The sequence below is a fragment of the Pristis pectinata genome, chromosome 8 (assembly GCF_009764475.1).
Source record: "Pristis pectinata isolate sPriPec2 chromosome 8, sPriPec2.1.pri, whole genome shotgun sequence".
Taxonomy (NCBI): Eukaryota; Metazoa; Chordata; class Chondrichthyes; order Rhinopristiformes; family Pristidae; genus Pristis; species Pristis pectinata.
Window position 1 is genome coordinate 62,575,451 of NC_067412.1, and position 16,815 is coordinate 62,592,265.

Here is a 16,815-nt window from a genome sequence, read left to right on the forward strand (position 1 = left end):
TTAAAGGTAAGGAGAAAAAGAAAAGGAGAGTAGAAAAAAGAGAGATAGGCTAGGAAAGGGAAGAAAAGAAGAAGCATGGTTGGGTGGGGTGGAGGCAGTGTAGGGAAGGAGTGCAGGGATTACTTAAAGTGGGAGAATTCAATGTTCATGCCGTTAGGCTGCAAGGCTCCAAGACGGAAAATTAGGTCCTGTTCCTCCAGTTTGCACTTGGAATTCTCCTGGCAGTGGAGGAGGCCGAGGACTGACATACCAGTGAAGTGTGGGAGGGGGAGTTGAAGTGACTGGCAATGGGGAGATGCAGATCGCGGTTATGGGCAGAGCGCAGGTGTTCTGTGAAACGGTCACCAAGTCTGCGTTTGGTCTCACCAATGTAGAGGATGCCACACTTGGAGCACCAAGTGCAGTAGATGATATTAAGGGAGGTGCAGGTGAATCTCTGTCTCACCTAAAAGGACATTTTGGGTCCCTGAATGGAGGTGATGGAGGTGGTAACTAGGGAGTCGCGAACAAAGCAGTCCCTCCTCCACTGTCAGGAGAATCCCAAGCACAAACTGGAGTAATAGCACCTCATTTTCCGTCTTGGCCATTTTTCATAGTAGGTTTGAAGTTTCTAGATTTTTCTCTGCCTGATCTTCATCATATTTTATAATATGACGAAAAGTTACCTGCCATTTTAGAACATAGAACAACACAGCACAGAACAGGCCCTTCGGTCCACAATGTTATGCTGACATAGCTAATCCATCCTACCTACAGAATGCCCATATCCCTTTATTTTCCTCTCATTCATGTGCTCATCTAAGCCCATCTTAAAAGCCCCCAATGAATTTGCCTCCACCACCTTATTAGGCAACGCATTCCAGGCATCCACCACTCTCTCAGTAAAAAACATACTCCTCACGTCTGTCCTGAACCTATCCCTTCTCACCTTAAATGCATGCCCTCTGTTTTGGATTGCTCAATAATGGGAAAAAGATATTGCTTGTCCACCCTATCTATGCCCCTCATAATTTTATACACTTCCAACAAATCACCCCTCAGCCTCCGCCGCTCCAGAGAAAAGAGCCCAAGATTGTTCCACCTCTCCTGATAGCACATGTCCTCTAATCCAGGCGGCATCCTCGTAAACCTCCTCTGCACACTCTCTAAAGCCTCGACATCCTTCCTATAGGGAGGTGACCAGAATTGCACGCAGTACTCTGAATGCGGCCTAACCAGAGTTCTATAGAGATGTTTGTTTAACTTTTGTTGCTACACTGATTTTCAAATTTTGTGTGGCTTCCTTGCAGCTTTCACCAGATTTCTGAATGTGCATATCAATATAAAAATTAGGATAAGGAGTGAGCCTGCCCCACAATTCAACAAGATCAAGGTCGATTCAATTATAATCTCAATGCCAGATTCGTGCTAACCCCTGTTACCTTTCATCCCAGGCTCAACAAGAATCGATCTACCTTGGTCTTAAAAATTTTCAGAGACTCTACTTCCACTGCCCTTTGAGGAGGATTGTTCTAAAAGCCTTGCAAACATCTGACAGAAGAAAACTCGCCTCATTTTATTTTTAACCAATGATGTCCCAGTTCTGCATCTTCCCCCAAGATGAAACATCCCCTCCACATCCCTGATGTCAAGCCTCCTAAGGGGTCTGTAATCTACCCAGCAAATTGTTCAGTTTATTGGTCTGGATCACGTTCAGTTGATCTGCTGCTCACACACGGCCCACACACTAATCCGCAGCCTCACTTATGTGGAGTCATAAAGACAGAGATGCATGGAAGAATGGAAGATTTAGCATGGAAGAAAAACCCTGTGGCTCACTATGTCTATGCTGGCCATCAAATACTATCTATACTAATCCCACCTTCCAACATTCAAGCTGTAGCCTTCAATGCCATAGTGCTGCAAATGCTCATCTAAATACTTCTTTGATGTTGTGACAGTACGTGTCTCCAGCACCCCATCAGTCAATTCAATCCAGATTCCAAACCCTTCACTTTCTACCTCACCCATGCCCCTCATAATTTTGTATATCTCTTTCCTCAATTCCTTTCACTGCCTTCTCTGTTCCAAGGGAAACAAACCCAGCTTATCAGAATCAGAATCTAGTTTCTCTTCATTGTTGAAGTTTTCCATCCCAGGCAATATCCTGTTGAATCTCTTCTGCATCCTCTCCAGTGCAATTGCATCCTTCTTAGAGTGTGGCAACCAGAACTGCTCGCAGTACTCCAGCTGGGGCCTAAATGGTATCTTACCTGCTGCAACAGCAAGGAGACAGGCAATGCTCAAGTCCTCTGCTCTGTGATCTTCCATGAACTGTGACAGATTGTGAATGGTGATCAGACTTCATACCTAAAAGCCTGGGCTTCCTTCACTATCTTAAATGTCTCTTATATTCTGAGGCATTTTGAAAAAGCTGAAGTGAATTAAACTAACAAAAGAAATGGTTTAAAAGAAAATAAATAAGAAATAATACATTTAGTTCAAAGCATATTGCATATTGTTAATTAATTATAAATGTAGTTACATGGTGAAACAAATAAAAACAAGGAAAAACTTTAACAAAAGTTATATTTTCACTGAAGGTTGGCAAACCAAGGAAATAAAGTTGCTAATTGTACACCCCTCATTATTAATGTTATGTTGAGGGTCCAGAGGCAAAGAGGCACAAGAGACGGCAGCTGCTGGAATCTGGAGCAACAAACACTGGTCCAGAGGGAAAGATGGACCAGTTTTTCGTTTCTTCACTTTGACATCTATGCCTTCACTTGCTGGGTCCCAAGTTCAGGAATTCCATCATGTGCCTAAAAGTTGGATTGCAGTGCTACTGAATTTTCAGAGTGTGCCATCCAAAATAAATTTCACCCAGAAAAATTTATGTCAGTGATTATTTCCAGGTATACTTCCAACTTTTACAGAATTGGATCGGGCTTTTCCCTTTGGGACCTCTGCTGATACACTAGACCACTATGCAGTTTCAGACACAAATGTAATTACATTACATTGTTGGCTCTGCACCTTTGGACTATTTTCAAATGAAATAGGGCCTTCCATATTGTGAAAACAAAGGAAAGGATGTTTGCCAATGAACTCCCCAGTGAACTGTTAATTAGATATGAATTAGATATCTGCATTTTGACTTTGATATTTTGATCACAACATCTGATGGATGCAGCTTCCATTTGTCAATATTTGTTCAGGGCACCATCATAGTTTGCAGAATGTTATTTCCATGCCTCTCAGTTTATCATCTTACCTTCCTTGCCTCACCGATCATCACATTTTGAGCAGTGAAAAACACTATGATGCTGGAGGAACTCAGCAGGCCAGGCAGCATCCATGGAGAAAAGCAGGCAGTCAACGTTTTGGGTCAGGACCCTTCTTCAGGACATTTCGAGCAGTGTTGTAGGGCTGCATCAGGAGCATGGTTCATATGATATGTCTCTCCCTCACCTCCATGTTACCCATGCTCCTAGTGCATTCATATGAATGTATCATGCTGTGTTACACATTCTTTCCATCCCCACTTTGGCATCCTTTTATGCAGTTCATCTATGGCTATCTCGAGAATGGGAGCCTTAAGGTCTCGAGGTCTTCCTGGTGCACAACTTGGCAAAACACAGCCATCTTAGTAACTTAGTGCTTCCTTGACAGTAGGAATCACAGCACTATTCCAACCATCCATATAGTTAATTTCATGATTTTTCAGGGAAAACAACCTGGCACTTGCTTTCAACTCAATGACTTCTTAGCCCCCCCACAAATGGGTCCAATCAAATTTCTCAGCATAATTGTTTCTGTAACTCTACCTATCATTATTTCTTTAACACTCTCTTTAAGACATGTCATAATATGACACTCTGTCACATTTTTGTTTGACACTACTCCTGTGAAGCACCTAGGCAGGTGCTGACATATTTAAAATGTTTTATAAATGCAATTTTTTTTTGTTATTTCAGCAGGTTAACATACATAAGTCTGATGACTTTAATATGGTTCCCTTTCTTTTGGATGAGTTGAAAAATCCCTTCAATTTCAAATTTTATCTGTCGTCAGCCATATACCAGTGGACTTAAATACAACAGTTCTGGAACTTGACAAGGCAAGATTAGTTGACAATTAAAATCCCAATTACATTTATGTTTAATTTAATGTCCACTATGATTTTGAAAGGGTAATGCATTTGCAGTATAAGTTTATTAATATTTAATAACTGCTGCATATTAATTAAATGCAATACTCAGCAAGAACATCAAAATCCTTTTATATTGAAAACAAATGTAAAGGAATTTAAGAAATCTTAAGATTTCCATAATTTATATTTTCATTATAGTTAGTTGAAATTCCAGCACAATGACTGCAGGTTTAAATGCAGGTTAAATATAAAATATGTACAGATGGTTTTAATTTTGAAAATAAAATGCCAGCCACAAAATTCAACACCGTTGTGTGCAATGTTTGGCCATTGAGTGGTGCCAAATTCATCCTTGCACATTTCTGGGTGAGTCACCCTGGCCACCATAATGGTGAGGATGTTAGTTAACACCCCCGGATGTATCCAGAGTGGGTAGGTCATGTCATAACTTAAAGCAACATGAGAGCAAATCCCCTCAACTGAGCAGAGATTCAGAATCAGAAAGAAAGATAACTACTGATTGATTACTAATTGGATTTTAGCGAGGCCTTTGACAAGGTCCCACATGGTAGGTTGGTCCGGAATGTTAGATCACATGAGATCCAGGGTGAGCTAGCCAATTGGATACAAAATTGCATTGGTGGTAAAGGTCAGAGGGTGGTAGTGGAGGGTTGTTTTTAAGATTAGACGCCTGTGACTAGTGGTATGTTGTATGCATCGGTGTTGGGGCCACTGTTGTTCATCATCCACATTGACGATTTGGATGAGAATACAGTTGACATAGTAAGTTTGCGGATGACACCAAGATTGATGGTACAGTGAACAGTGGAAAAGGTTATCTGAGACTAGAACAGGATCTCCAGTGATATGTATAAGGTAAGGCAAATGGAATTTAGAACATAGAACGTAGAACAATTACAGCACAATTCAGGCCCTTCGGCCCACAAAGTTGTGCCGAACATGTCCCTACCCTAGAAATTACTAGGCTTACCCATAGCCCTCTATTTTACTCAGCTCCATATACCGATCTAACAGTCTCTCGAAAGACCCTATCGTATCAGCCTCCACCACCATATCCGGCAGCCCATTCCACGCACTCACCACTCTCTGAGTAAAAAACTTACCCCTGACATCTCCTCTATACCTACTCCCCAGCACCTTAAATCTATGTCTTCTTGTGGCCACCAATTCAGCCCTGGGGAAAAGCCTCTGACTATCTACCCTACCAATACCTCTCATCACCTTATACACCTCTATCAGGTCCCCCCTCATCCTCCGACTCTCCAAGGAGAAAAGGCCGAGTTCCCTCAACCTGCTTTCATAAGGCATGCTCCGCATTCCAGGCAGCATCCTTGTAAATCTCCTCTGCATCCTCTCTATGGCTTCCACATCTTTCCTGTAGTGAGGTGACCAGAACTGAGCACAGTACTCCAAGTGGGGTCTGACCAGGGACCTATATAGCTGCAACAATACCTCACGGCTCCTAAATTCAATTCCCCGATTGATGAAGGACAATACACCATATGCCTTCTTAACCACAGAGTCAACCTGCCCCGCCACTTTGAGCGTCCAATGGACTCAGACCCCAAGATCCTTCTGATCCTCCACACTGCCAAGAGTCCTACCATTAAGATTATATTCCGCCAACATATTTGACCTACCAAAATGAACCACTTCACACTTATCTGGGTTGAACTGCATCTGCCACTTCTCAGCCCAACTCTGCATCCTATCTATATCCCTCTGTAACCTCTGACAGCCCTCCAAACTATCCACAACACCCCCAACCTTCATGTCATCCGCAAACTTCCTAACCCACCCCTCCACTTCCTCATCCAGGTCATTTATAAAAATCACAAAGAGTAAGGGTCCCAGTACAGATCCCTGAGGTCACCGACCTCCACTCAGAATACGACCCCTCAACAACCACTCTTTGCCTTCTGTGGGCCAACCAGTTCTGGATCTACACTGCAATGTCCCCTTGGATCCCATGTCTCCTCACCTTCTCCATAAGTCTCGCATGGGGTACCTTATCAAACGCCTTGCTGAAATCCATATACACTACATCGATGTGCTTAGTCACATCCTCAAAAAATTCAATCAGGCTTGTAAGACAGGACCTGCCCTTAACAAAGCCATGCTGACTATTCCTAATCATATTATACCTCTCCAAATGTTCATAAATCCTGCCTCTCAGGATCTTCTCCATCAGCTTACCAACCACTGAGGTAAGACTCACCGGTCTATAACTTCCTGGGCTATCCCTACTCCCCTTCTTGAATAAGGGAACAACATCCGCAACCCTCCAATCTCCCAGAACCTCTCCCGTCTCCATGGATGACACAAAGATCATCGTCAGAGGTTCTGCAATCTCCTCCCTCGCCTCCCACATCAACCTGGGGTACATCTCCTCCGGTCCTGGCGACTTATCTAACTTGATGCTATCTTAAAGTTTCAGCACCACCTCTTTTCTAACATCTACATGCTCAAGCTTTTCAGGCCACTGCAAGTCCCCACTACAATCACCCAGATCTTTTTCCGTGGTGAATACTGATATAAAATGTTCATTAAGTGTTGCATTTTGGGAAGTTAAACTAGGGTAGAACTTGCACAGTAAATGGCAGGACCCTAGTGTTGTGGAACAGAGAGAACTTGGCATACAAGTACACAGTTCCCTGAAAGTTCTGACACAGGTAGACAGGATGGTGAAGAGGGCATTTAACATGCTTGCCTTCATTGGTCAGAGTAGTGAGTACAAGAGTTGGGATGTCATGATACAGCTGTGCAAGAAGTTAGTGAGACTGTATTTGGAGTATTGTGTCCAGTTCTGGTCACTTACTATAGGAAGAATGTAATTAAGCTGGAAAGGATGTAGTAAAGATTCACATGGATGTTACCAGGACTGAGTTAGAAGGAGATACTGGATAAACTGAGACTGCTTTCCCTAGAGCACAGGAGGCTGAGGGGGGACCTTAGAAAGATTTATAAAATGGTGGATGGTCACACTGCACGGAAACAAGCCAATCTGAATATTGTGTCTGTACCAACTCTTTGAAAGTACAAACCAATTAGTGATACTCCATTGCCCTTTCCCAGTAGCTGTGAGATCATGTGTGTTTCATTGATTAACATTGTCAACAGATATTTCTTCATTCAAAGAAACAAATGACTATTTTGTTGTGAAAACAATTTAGAAAAATAACCATAAAATGTGTCCATTACCTTTCTAGTGAATAATTGCTACAATTTACATTGCTTAGTATCATATTTGTTCAGGGGATATATCCTTCACATAAATAACGTATGATCAGCAAATAATTGAAGTATGTTAATAAACACCTCTCTAATCATCCAAATAAAGCGATTACTTTCAATGCCTTCTGAGGAAACAAATTCCAGACTTAACAGAAGAAAAATCCTCTATCTGTGTGCAGCTTACTAAAATTAACACTGCACTACAGTTTCTGAAGAAATTACAGCTGGATTTCTCTTTGCCCAGTCACACTGCACCAAAACTATGACTTGTTATGTTGCATCCCTTCAAATCCATGAAGAATGATTGGCTCAGGTCCAGATGCTGTTGCTTTCCTCCTCTTACTTGGGTAGTTTTAATCTGGTCCATCTGGCAGGAAGGAGTGAATTGGGATCATACTTTAAAGGAAAATAACATTGGGTGAGGTATAAATATGAGTAAAACACATCTCACCAGAGAGACAAAGTTAAAATTATACCCTTATAATTTAGGTCAATTTCTAGCCCTCACAATATTCTGTCTCAACCTACAGAATGAACTGTTATTTGAAATTAATCTTATTTTGCTGGTAATTTATTCTGCATGTTTAAACCACTGTACTAAAACTACTTGCATTTAGAATAAGATTTTTATGTTTAAGTCCTTGCCATTTCCTCTTCTTCCTTGTTTTGTAGAGTACCCACAGGCAAGTAGCACCAGATAACTTGTGAATGTTAAAGGACAAATGAAACTGTGTAGTACAGTATGTTCATAAAGCTGATGTGATAGACAGTGTCCTTTAAGGTGCTACCCACAAAATAAGGATTCATAACTTTGTATTTAACCTCCACATATTTTTAGTGGTATGTTTTTTAAAGTGATATGGAGTTGAAAATGGTGCAGCAAAAGCCAAAATATATCCCAGACACTTCACACCAAGGAGAATAAATTCAGTGAACAAGATATGAAGTGTTTGCTCACACAAGATTTCATGTATGATAATATATCAGTTGGGTGTTACGTCTCAGAGTTGATAATGCAGTGACTATAAATGCATGCAGTCAATGGCATCCTATCCCATTACAAAGCTGTGTTCTCACTCCACCGTTCACTGTCAAATGATCACAAGGAAGGCACACCAACATCTTTACTATCTTAGAACGTTAAGGAGGTTCAGCTTGTCACCACTCTAACAAACTTCTACAGATGTAATGTTGAAAGTATCCTGACTGGTTGCATCATGGTCTGGTATGGCAATTTGAATGCACAGGAATTTAAGGAGCTGCAGAGAGTAATGGACTCAGCCCAATACATCACAGGCACATGATCTACATGAGGCGCTGCCTCAAGAAGGCAATATCTATCATCAAAGATCGCCACCGTCCGGGCCATGCCATCTCCTCACAGCTACCATCGAGCATGAGGTACAGAAGCCTGAAGTCCCACACCACCAGGTTCAAGAACAGCTACTTCCCTTCAACCATTCAGCTCCTGAACAAACCTGCACAACCCTAATCACTATCTCAGTAAAGCAACACTATGACCACTTTGACCACTTTGCACTACAATAGACTTTTTTTTTGTTTTAATTGAGTTCTTTCTTGTTAAAATTGTGTATAATTTATGTTTAATATATATTTTTTCTTGCGAATGTTCTGCATCTGATGCTATGTACCTGTGATGCTGCTGCAAGTAAGTTTTACATTGCAGCTGTGCAAAGATATACTTGTGCAGATGACAATAAACTCAACTTTGACTTTGACCTTGATGTTGACCTTGATGGTCATCTTGACAACCACTGACAATGTGGCTCTTTGTCACATGTGCTGAGGTTGCACTTGGAACATCCATCAAGCCTAACTGTAGCACAGGTTTTTCACACATTATTCCTCACTGAGGTACAGGTGGGAAGAACTGGTCTGTTGAACTGCTCATGCTTTTGGCTCTGGTTCCCGATTATGGGGAATGCACACAATTGGGAATCTGGCAACAAATGGTTTGTGCAGAAATCTTGACTTCACTTCCTGGCTTTCAGCATATTTGAAGTCTAAAGATCACCAAACGATTGCAAAATCAGAATCAGAATCAGGTTTATTATCACTAACATACGTCGTGAAATTTGTTGTTTTGCAGCGGCAATACAATGCAAGACATAAAGACATAAAAATTACTATAAGTTACAAAAGTAAATAAATAGTGCAAAAGAGGAATAACGAGGTAGTGTTCATGGGTTCATGGACTGTTCAGAAATTTGATGGTGGAGAAATCTGATGTCATAACCCAATAGAAATCTATTAGTAATTCACCTGCCAAGTAATTTTTGAATGCTGAAAGTTGCCCAGTGCTAGGTGCTAAGTGCTTCTTCATTTGTGCCTGATTGGAAGAGGGTTCTAGCAAGAGCCGAGTGCTAATTTGGCTGTCCTGGTATCAATTCAGCATTGCTTGCTGACCAACATCACAACCTGCCTCCTTTATATGTATTCCTGTTTATCAATATGGTGGTCCAGTGCCATTTACCATATACAGTAAATGTGCACAGATCAAATGCAACTTTGAAACTAATTCAAAGGCTCAAATTACGTGCCAAGGCACTGGATTACATGTCCATATCTCATTGGATTTGGCTACATTTTAGAATCATGTTCAATTACGACTTATTTTTAATCTTCCCTGTTAATTTTTATTGCATGCAGTCACACAGGCTCAAAGTCCCACTCGAAACGTATCATTTTGCAGAACATTTATACCTGGATTTGTAAGAACCAAAGACCCATAATGTTTACTGGTGTGAAGTTAACATATTTGATAGACAGAATTCTAGAGGGTACTATTTGTCTTTGTTGAACTGTAATGGCCATTCTAATAAAAACTGCTTTGATATTTCTTTCAGGGCAGAACATTATAGGTCATTATAGAATGGAGATGGATGCCAAATTAACAGCTATCTGCTGTGTTTCCTGTGTAGTTTATGTGATAAATGGTGTGCCATTAAAAGCTTCCTTAAGTATGGCAATTTATGCTGTAATGATAATTTTTACAGGATTCGCCTTCAATCTCAGACACTCCAGTGAGATCCTGGCTAGCCTTCCAATATCCATCAGCTGCAAACTTCTGCAGGCACGTTCAGATTGGTAGAATATCATTAAATATTCCTGGAAGTGTGAAATCTAAAATCATTGTGGATCTGACAGTCATAATAAAGTTGCTGTGGCATCAAAGTGACTTTACAGCTTTAGAGTACTTAACCCATCCATATGGAAATCCTTTGTAATTTTAACAGACCTAGAGTAGAAAGGGGTTATAATAAGGTTAAACATTTTAATGTAGGTATCATGAAGAATCATTTCAAATCTCCACTGAAACTATGTAACTCTTCTAAATCCAGTTCTGTTATAAAACACCAATTTATCCAAAATCAAATGGTTACAAAAGAAGTTTTTTTGTTGTTGGGGGAGGACATGAAAGTGCAAGGATTTCAAATCCACAAAAAGTGATGATAATTAGACCCATCCTATTGGCACAAAAGCCACATCTTATGCACCTGAAATATGACATGTCTATTTTTAATCTGTATAAGCTGAAGTTTTGAACTACATCCTGTCAAATTACAAGAAGCAATCACATATTTCTACCTACCCTGTAATTTGAAGAAAACTGATGTACTGAGAATAAGGTTTTGATCCCATGAAATGTATATGATAATTTTGAATTTTAGTTACCTTACCTTAAGATGGAATCCTATAAAACTTTTAAGGTTGGCAAAAACATCATTTTAAGTTGTTAAATGTTTTACTTCTTTAGAGTGCAAGGACCATTTCATATTTTGATATCTAAAAGGAATTGATTGTGTCCAACTGCTCCTGGACATGAGAGACAGTCTACTAAACTTGGCTGGCAAAAGACTTAGTTCAAACTTTGACCACATGAGTATCAAGTCAACATTTTGAAAGTTTGGCCATTGACAAGCAATTATTTATTTTTTAAGGGGAAACAAAATACATTTTTAAAAAAACACAGTCTTGACTTCCTTGGCTCTCTAATTGTCTGACTGTCATGGGCAATAATAATGATTCACATATAACATTAGATCTAAATTTTAGGAACTTGTTCCCTTATGGCCTAGCGGTTAGGATTCCTGGTTTACACCCAGGCAGCCTTGGTTCAATTCTCAGTATGGGAATTACAGTGCAATCTTGGGAGTGCAAGATATCAATGGTTTGTCCTCTCCATCTTAGGCAGTCTTGTTAATCAATGATGACCTGCTTCCACTCTGGTTTTGTGGGTTCTGAGTGCATAGATGGGAAGGTGGGACAGGAGGTGCCTGAAGGAGTGAGCAGATGGGTAATTGGTGATGTGGCACACTCCCTTCACTGCTTATGTTTATGCAATACCATCCTAAATGCTTCTTACGCATTTTTTTACGATCAGTCCAGAGTTTACCAGAGTAATGGGGATGTTATGTTTCTTCAAGAACATCCTTGAATCTTTTCCTCTCTCAATACTTAGTAATCTCTTCCCTTGTCAGAGCTCAGAACACAGTGCCTATTTCGGGAGTCTGATGATGGTATACAAACAATGTGGCTTGCCCGTTGTAGCCAACTGAGTACAAATGGGGCCACAAAGCTGCAGATATCAGCCTGGGAGAGGACACTGACATTGGTTTCTTTATCCTTCCAATAGGTTTGGAAGGTTACACGGAGACAGTGTTAGTGGATTGAGATGCCTGCTGTTGGTATCCCAGGTCTCACAAGTACATCAGATGGCAAAGGTCATTGCTGAGCAGTGGACAAGAGATTTTTTGCAAGCTCTGAAGTCTTGATTTTCAAATTACCTTTTCCCCAATCGACCAAAGGCAGTACTGGTACATTGAATATGGTTGCAAATTTCATCTATAACCATATTCAATGAGAGGTGTCTCTTGAGATACAGATACTGAACCATATTTTCTGATATCTTGCCAGGAACTTTTGTAGATAGAGGGCAGGTTGGTGGGTCAGGGGCAGATAAGTAAAGAACTTGTGTCTTGCAAATGTTGAGCATAAGGCCTTCCTCTTGTATGCTTCAGTAAATAAGTCAATGAACGTTTGAAGCTTGAGCAACTTGGAGCTTAACTTAAGTGTCATCTGCGTACTGCTGCTCATTGACTGAGGTTCTGATGACCTTGGTTTTTGACTGTAGTTCTTTCAGGTTGACCAGTTTCCCATCAGTTCTAAGGATTAGATCCATTCCTGTGAGAATTTTACTACCCACAATGGTGTGTACTTTGCTTGTAGGTCAGCGGCTAGCGTGGATAGCCTCAGTGTTCGGTGTAAGTTCTGGCCTGTCATTTACTACGCCTCAAGGTAATAGGAAAATGAGGTGCAAACAGTATGAATTATGCAGTGAATATTTCACTAAATTTGCAGTTAACAGTTAAACGTGGGCCTGCAAACACATTTACAGTGGTTAGAGACACAAGTTTCCATCCATCTCATGAAAACAGAAGCTTTATGTGCTCTGGCCACATTACAAGAAAAAGCATAAAAATCAAGGCTAGCACTGGTACACAACTGACAGAGGTGCTGTCTTTCAGCAATCAAGCGGTCTCAGGTGAATGTCAACAGTCTCGTGACACCATTTTGAAGAAGAGCAGGAGAATTGTCCTGCAGTCTTGTCCAATTGTTATCTCTCAATATACATGCTGGAAATAGATGTTCTAGCTGTCATTACGTTGGCCTTTGTGGGAGTTTGCCACGGGTAACTTGTCTACCATGTTTCAAACATTAGAACAGTGACTATACTGCTTATATGCTACTTATATTATGCTATGTGCCTGTGATGCTGCTGCTTTCATTTCACCTGTGCATACAGGTACTCTTGCATATGACAATAAATTCGATTTTGACTTCAGAAGTAAAGTATATAATTAATTGAAAAGCACAATATAAATGGAAGTATTTCTTTTAACTATTGCTGTATGCATGTTAATTATTTGAAATTTTGATATTTGACTTATTATGATAGTCAGTGGTATACAATAGAATCCTTGTATGTTGCAGATTGTTTAGAAAATATTTATTATTAGTCACCTTAACTTACCTGCTATTACCACAATGAGCCAATTCAGTGCTAGGATTAGCTAATTTAAAATGTAATGTATTTACAGGCCGTTCCATTTTTACGGATGTCCTTCAGTTGATTTTGTTCATAAGTCTGAAAATACACAAAATCACTCATATGGTAACTGTACCTCCACAGTATTGTAATGAATGGCATCAAAAGCACGTATGACTGATGGGAAAGAACAATTACTAAAAATGGAGAGAGAGAGGAAACTCATTCTGCCATTCATAAGAATGAATGTATGTACATGTATCGGACTTTCGAATTTAATAATATTATGGGAGCTTATTAATATGTACAAGTGTCCATATGTCAGGCATTCAGAACCTGGAGACAGCCTGTATGAGAATAATATTTGGGAAAAGAGAGACACCTCAATTTTGGCCTATCATTGAATGATTCCATTTAGTAAATAATGGCCATATTGTATCCAAGTGGCATGAATTCTTAATTGAACTAAGTGGGATAAAGTTAGTGCATGCAAAAAGGATATATACAATTCTGATGTGAATCTATACTAGAAGAAATATTGATGTGTCAAAACGTTAATCTCTTTTTCATATGCTCATTGACCATCTATGCAGCTGGAAACTTCTTCATTTGCATTTCATGTAAATTTGTTATTGAATATAATCTCACTTAGTTAACAATGTAATTAATTGAAGGCTAGATATAAATTTCCTAGCAAAGTAACAGGTTGCTGGTGAAGAGTTAGCTTTCACTATTGATCAGTTTCAAAAGGTTTTACGGTCAAGTGTTGTTCTAAAAGCAATATTGATTTCAAAATGTATCACCAATATTGAGATAATTTAAAAAAACAAAACCATTATTAAACTGTGGCACAGCTTTGGTCTATTAATTGTGACAATTTGAGCAAAAGGGTAAATAAATTCTTTGTGTACACTGACAGGTTTCCATTCATATGATGTTTCAATGCATACCAAAATCTCAGATTATGTAAATCTAGACAGTTTCCAACCAACTCTGGAGTACAAAATGACAATAAAAGTGCATTCCTTCTTCGAAGTTACATGTGCAGTGCAAATTAAACCCTTCTTTCCATGAGGTAATCTTGGAATCCTTTTAAATAGTTTGTTTTCAAAATGCACATTTAATCGAGGGAAATTGTGGTAATATTTTTGTTGAAACTATTGATTTTGCTTTGATTCCAGACTTTTTGGCAACTGCTTTTGACTTCAAGCATCTTTAAAATGGCCATTAATTTTTTTGACAAATGTGATTGTGCATTGAACCTGACTTGGGTCTCTTAGCTTGAGAGAAATAGGGTCAGACTATTACTAATGCTCATTTGTCCAGGTGATAGTCATTGGAAACTTAACAGAAGTAGACACTTTGCTTTTACAACAATAACTTTAGCAAGAACTCCAAAGCCGGCATTGAAAATAGAAGAGAGGAAAAAAAATCTATGCAAGTAACCAAGATAAAAAAGGAGACTTTGCAGATGTAAGGAGCAAAGGCTAAATAAAGTACCTCTTACTAAAAGAGTTGTTACTTCACTGTGCTTGGTGCAGCAACATAAAAATAATTGGAAATTACCGAATTTGCTAGTGAAAAACTTAGCTAACTTTATCAGAAGCAAATATTGTGAACTGTTAAACAAATTATACTCTTAGTATTGTTTGTATTCAGTATAATCCAGGTTATACATATACCATATTGCATACATAAATTACAACAACAAGGGAATATTTGTTAGATTTAGGCTGCAACAAGATTGCAGTCATCATTGGAAGCAATATTCCAGTTCCCAAACCAACTGTGAACACCACAACTGAAAATCCACTGTTTGTAACTGTACAGTGTTGAAGCTAAAGAGTGAAGAATTGTTAACATTAATGGTAAACTTCAACCAACTAAAAAAAAAGCAATAGAGCAAATTAAATGTAGAAGCTTATTCTGTTTCAGGCAAATCTGTTGATAGTTCCTGTGAAAGGTGATAAAAAGTTTGATTACAGGAAGATCTTAAAGGTAGAAGACTGAGGACTCAGGGCTTAAAGGTGAGGGCTTAGGACAAGAAATCTGCAGGAAATAAAACAGGCAATCGTTACGACAATGAAGGAAATGATGTATGCTAGACAGAAACACTTAAAGAGTTGTCAAAAAGGTTTAAGTAATCAAAAGAATGAAGGAATAAAATATAAATAAATTCAATTGAAACATATGAATATATTGAAAATACTTAACATTTTAAAATAAAGTAAAATAACTCAAGCATTTAGTCACTCTGATCTTTTTTCCACAAGCACGGTGGCCCCATTCATTTAGATAAGATTGCCTTTTGTATTCCAGTCCTCCAGGTCATTCAGACCATGTCTCTGGGATATTATGACTCCATTGCTGGGATCAATGGTCAGATGAGTAGAATCTATCTCCAACTTGTCTTGTACTTCCATATTTCAATATTATTGCACTAAAGTCTGAGATGCACTGAAATCTGAACTCCTGACAGCCTGTAGATCATAACTCTCTCTCTCTTTCTTTCTCTATCTCTCTCGCTCTCTCTCGCTCTCTCTCTCGCTCTTTCTTCCTCTCTCACCCTAACATTTGCTTTGGAAAAAGATGCAGCTGTGAAAATAAGCTTTAGTCAACAAGTTACTGAAGACAAGAAAGGAAAGAAAAGCCACCTGATGTGAGCAAGGCAAGAAAGATGGGAATCCCATCAGAGATCAAAAGAGAGCTACTTCAAGGTTGGCATTCCTGGAACGAAAGTGCCAGTGAATTTAATAACAAATGAAAATCAAAAAACTTCAGATGCTGGAAATCTGAAACAGAACAAAAAAAATACTGGGAACTCTCAACTGGTCATCTCTGTCTTTCTCTTTTCCACAAATGCTATCAAATCTGCTTAGTATTTCCAGCATTTTGTTTTGTTTTTTAAGTTCAGATATCCAGGATGTGTAGTTCTTGATTTTCATTTACAGAAGTATAATGTTCTTCAAAAAATATTGATTTTTTTCCTCATACTTAAATTACCCCAAACTTTACTCTGGCCAAACACCACTTTATAACCTGGTGAAAACGCTGACCCCTGACTTACCTAAGCTTCAAAATAACTGATCCAAAGAGTGAACTGGAAGATCTCAAGAGGACTTTCTTGCCCCTCCATAGCTGTCGGAAGGCTTCATTCTGGTGGTGAGCACATCTGTTAATGGACTGCAATCCGGAGCTTTCTGCATGGGGATTGTTGTTGCAGTCATGCCTGCTCCCTTACTGTAGAATGGCAGACAAAGCAAACTCTGGCATCCCCAAGGGCTATTTTAATTTTAATAAAGCTCTATTTTAATTTTAAATATAAATATGAATGTAATTCAGTCCCCATGACTGAGAA

The 16,815-nt window shown here is 39.3% G+C and overlaps 1 long non-coding RNA gene across 1 annotated transcript in view; it reads right to left on the minus strand.

Moving 5' to 3' along the window:
* LOC127573358 (uncharacterized) overlaps window positions 1–13,498 on the minus strand; it is a 29,149-nt gene extending 15,651 nt beyond the window's left edge. The window contains exon 1 of the long non-coding RNA XR_007956770.1: window positions 13,443–13,498. This is a non-coding gene — a long non-coding RNA (uncharacterized LOC127573358). The remainder of the gene's footprint in view (window positions 1–13,442) is intronic.
* Window positions 13,499–16,815: the final 3,317 nt, after the last annotated feature.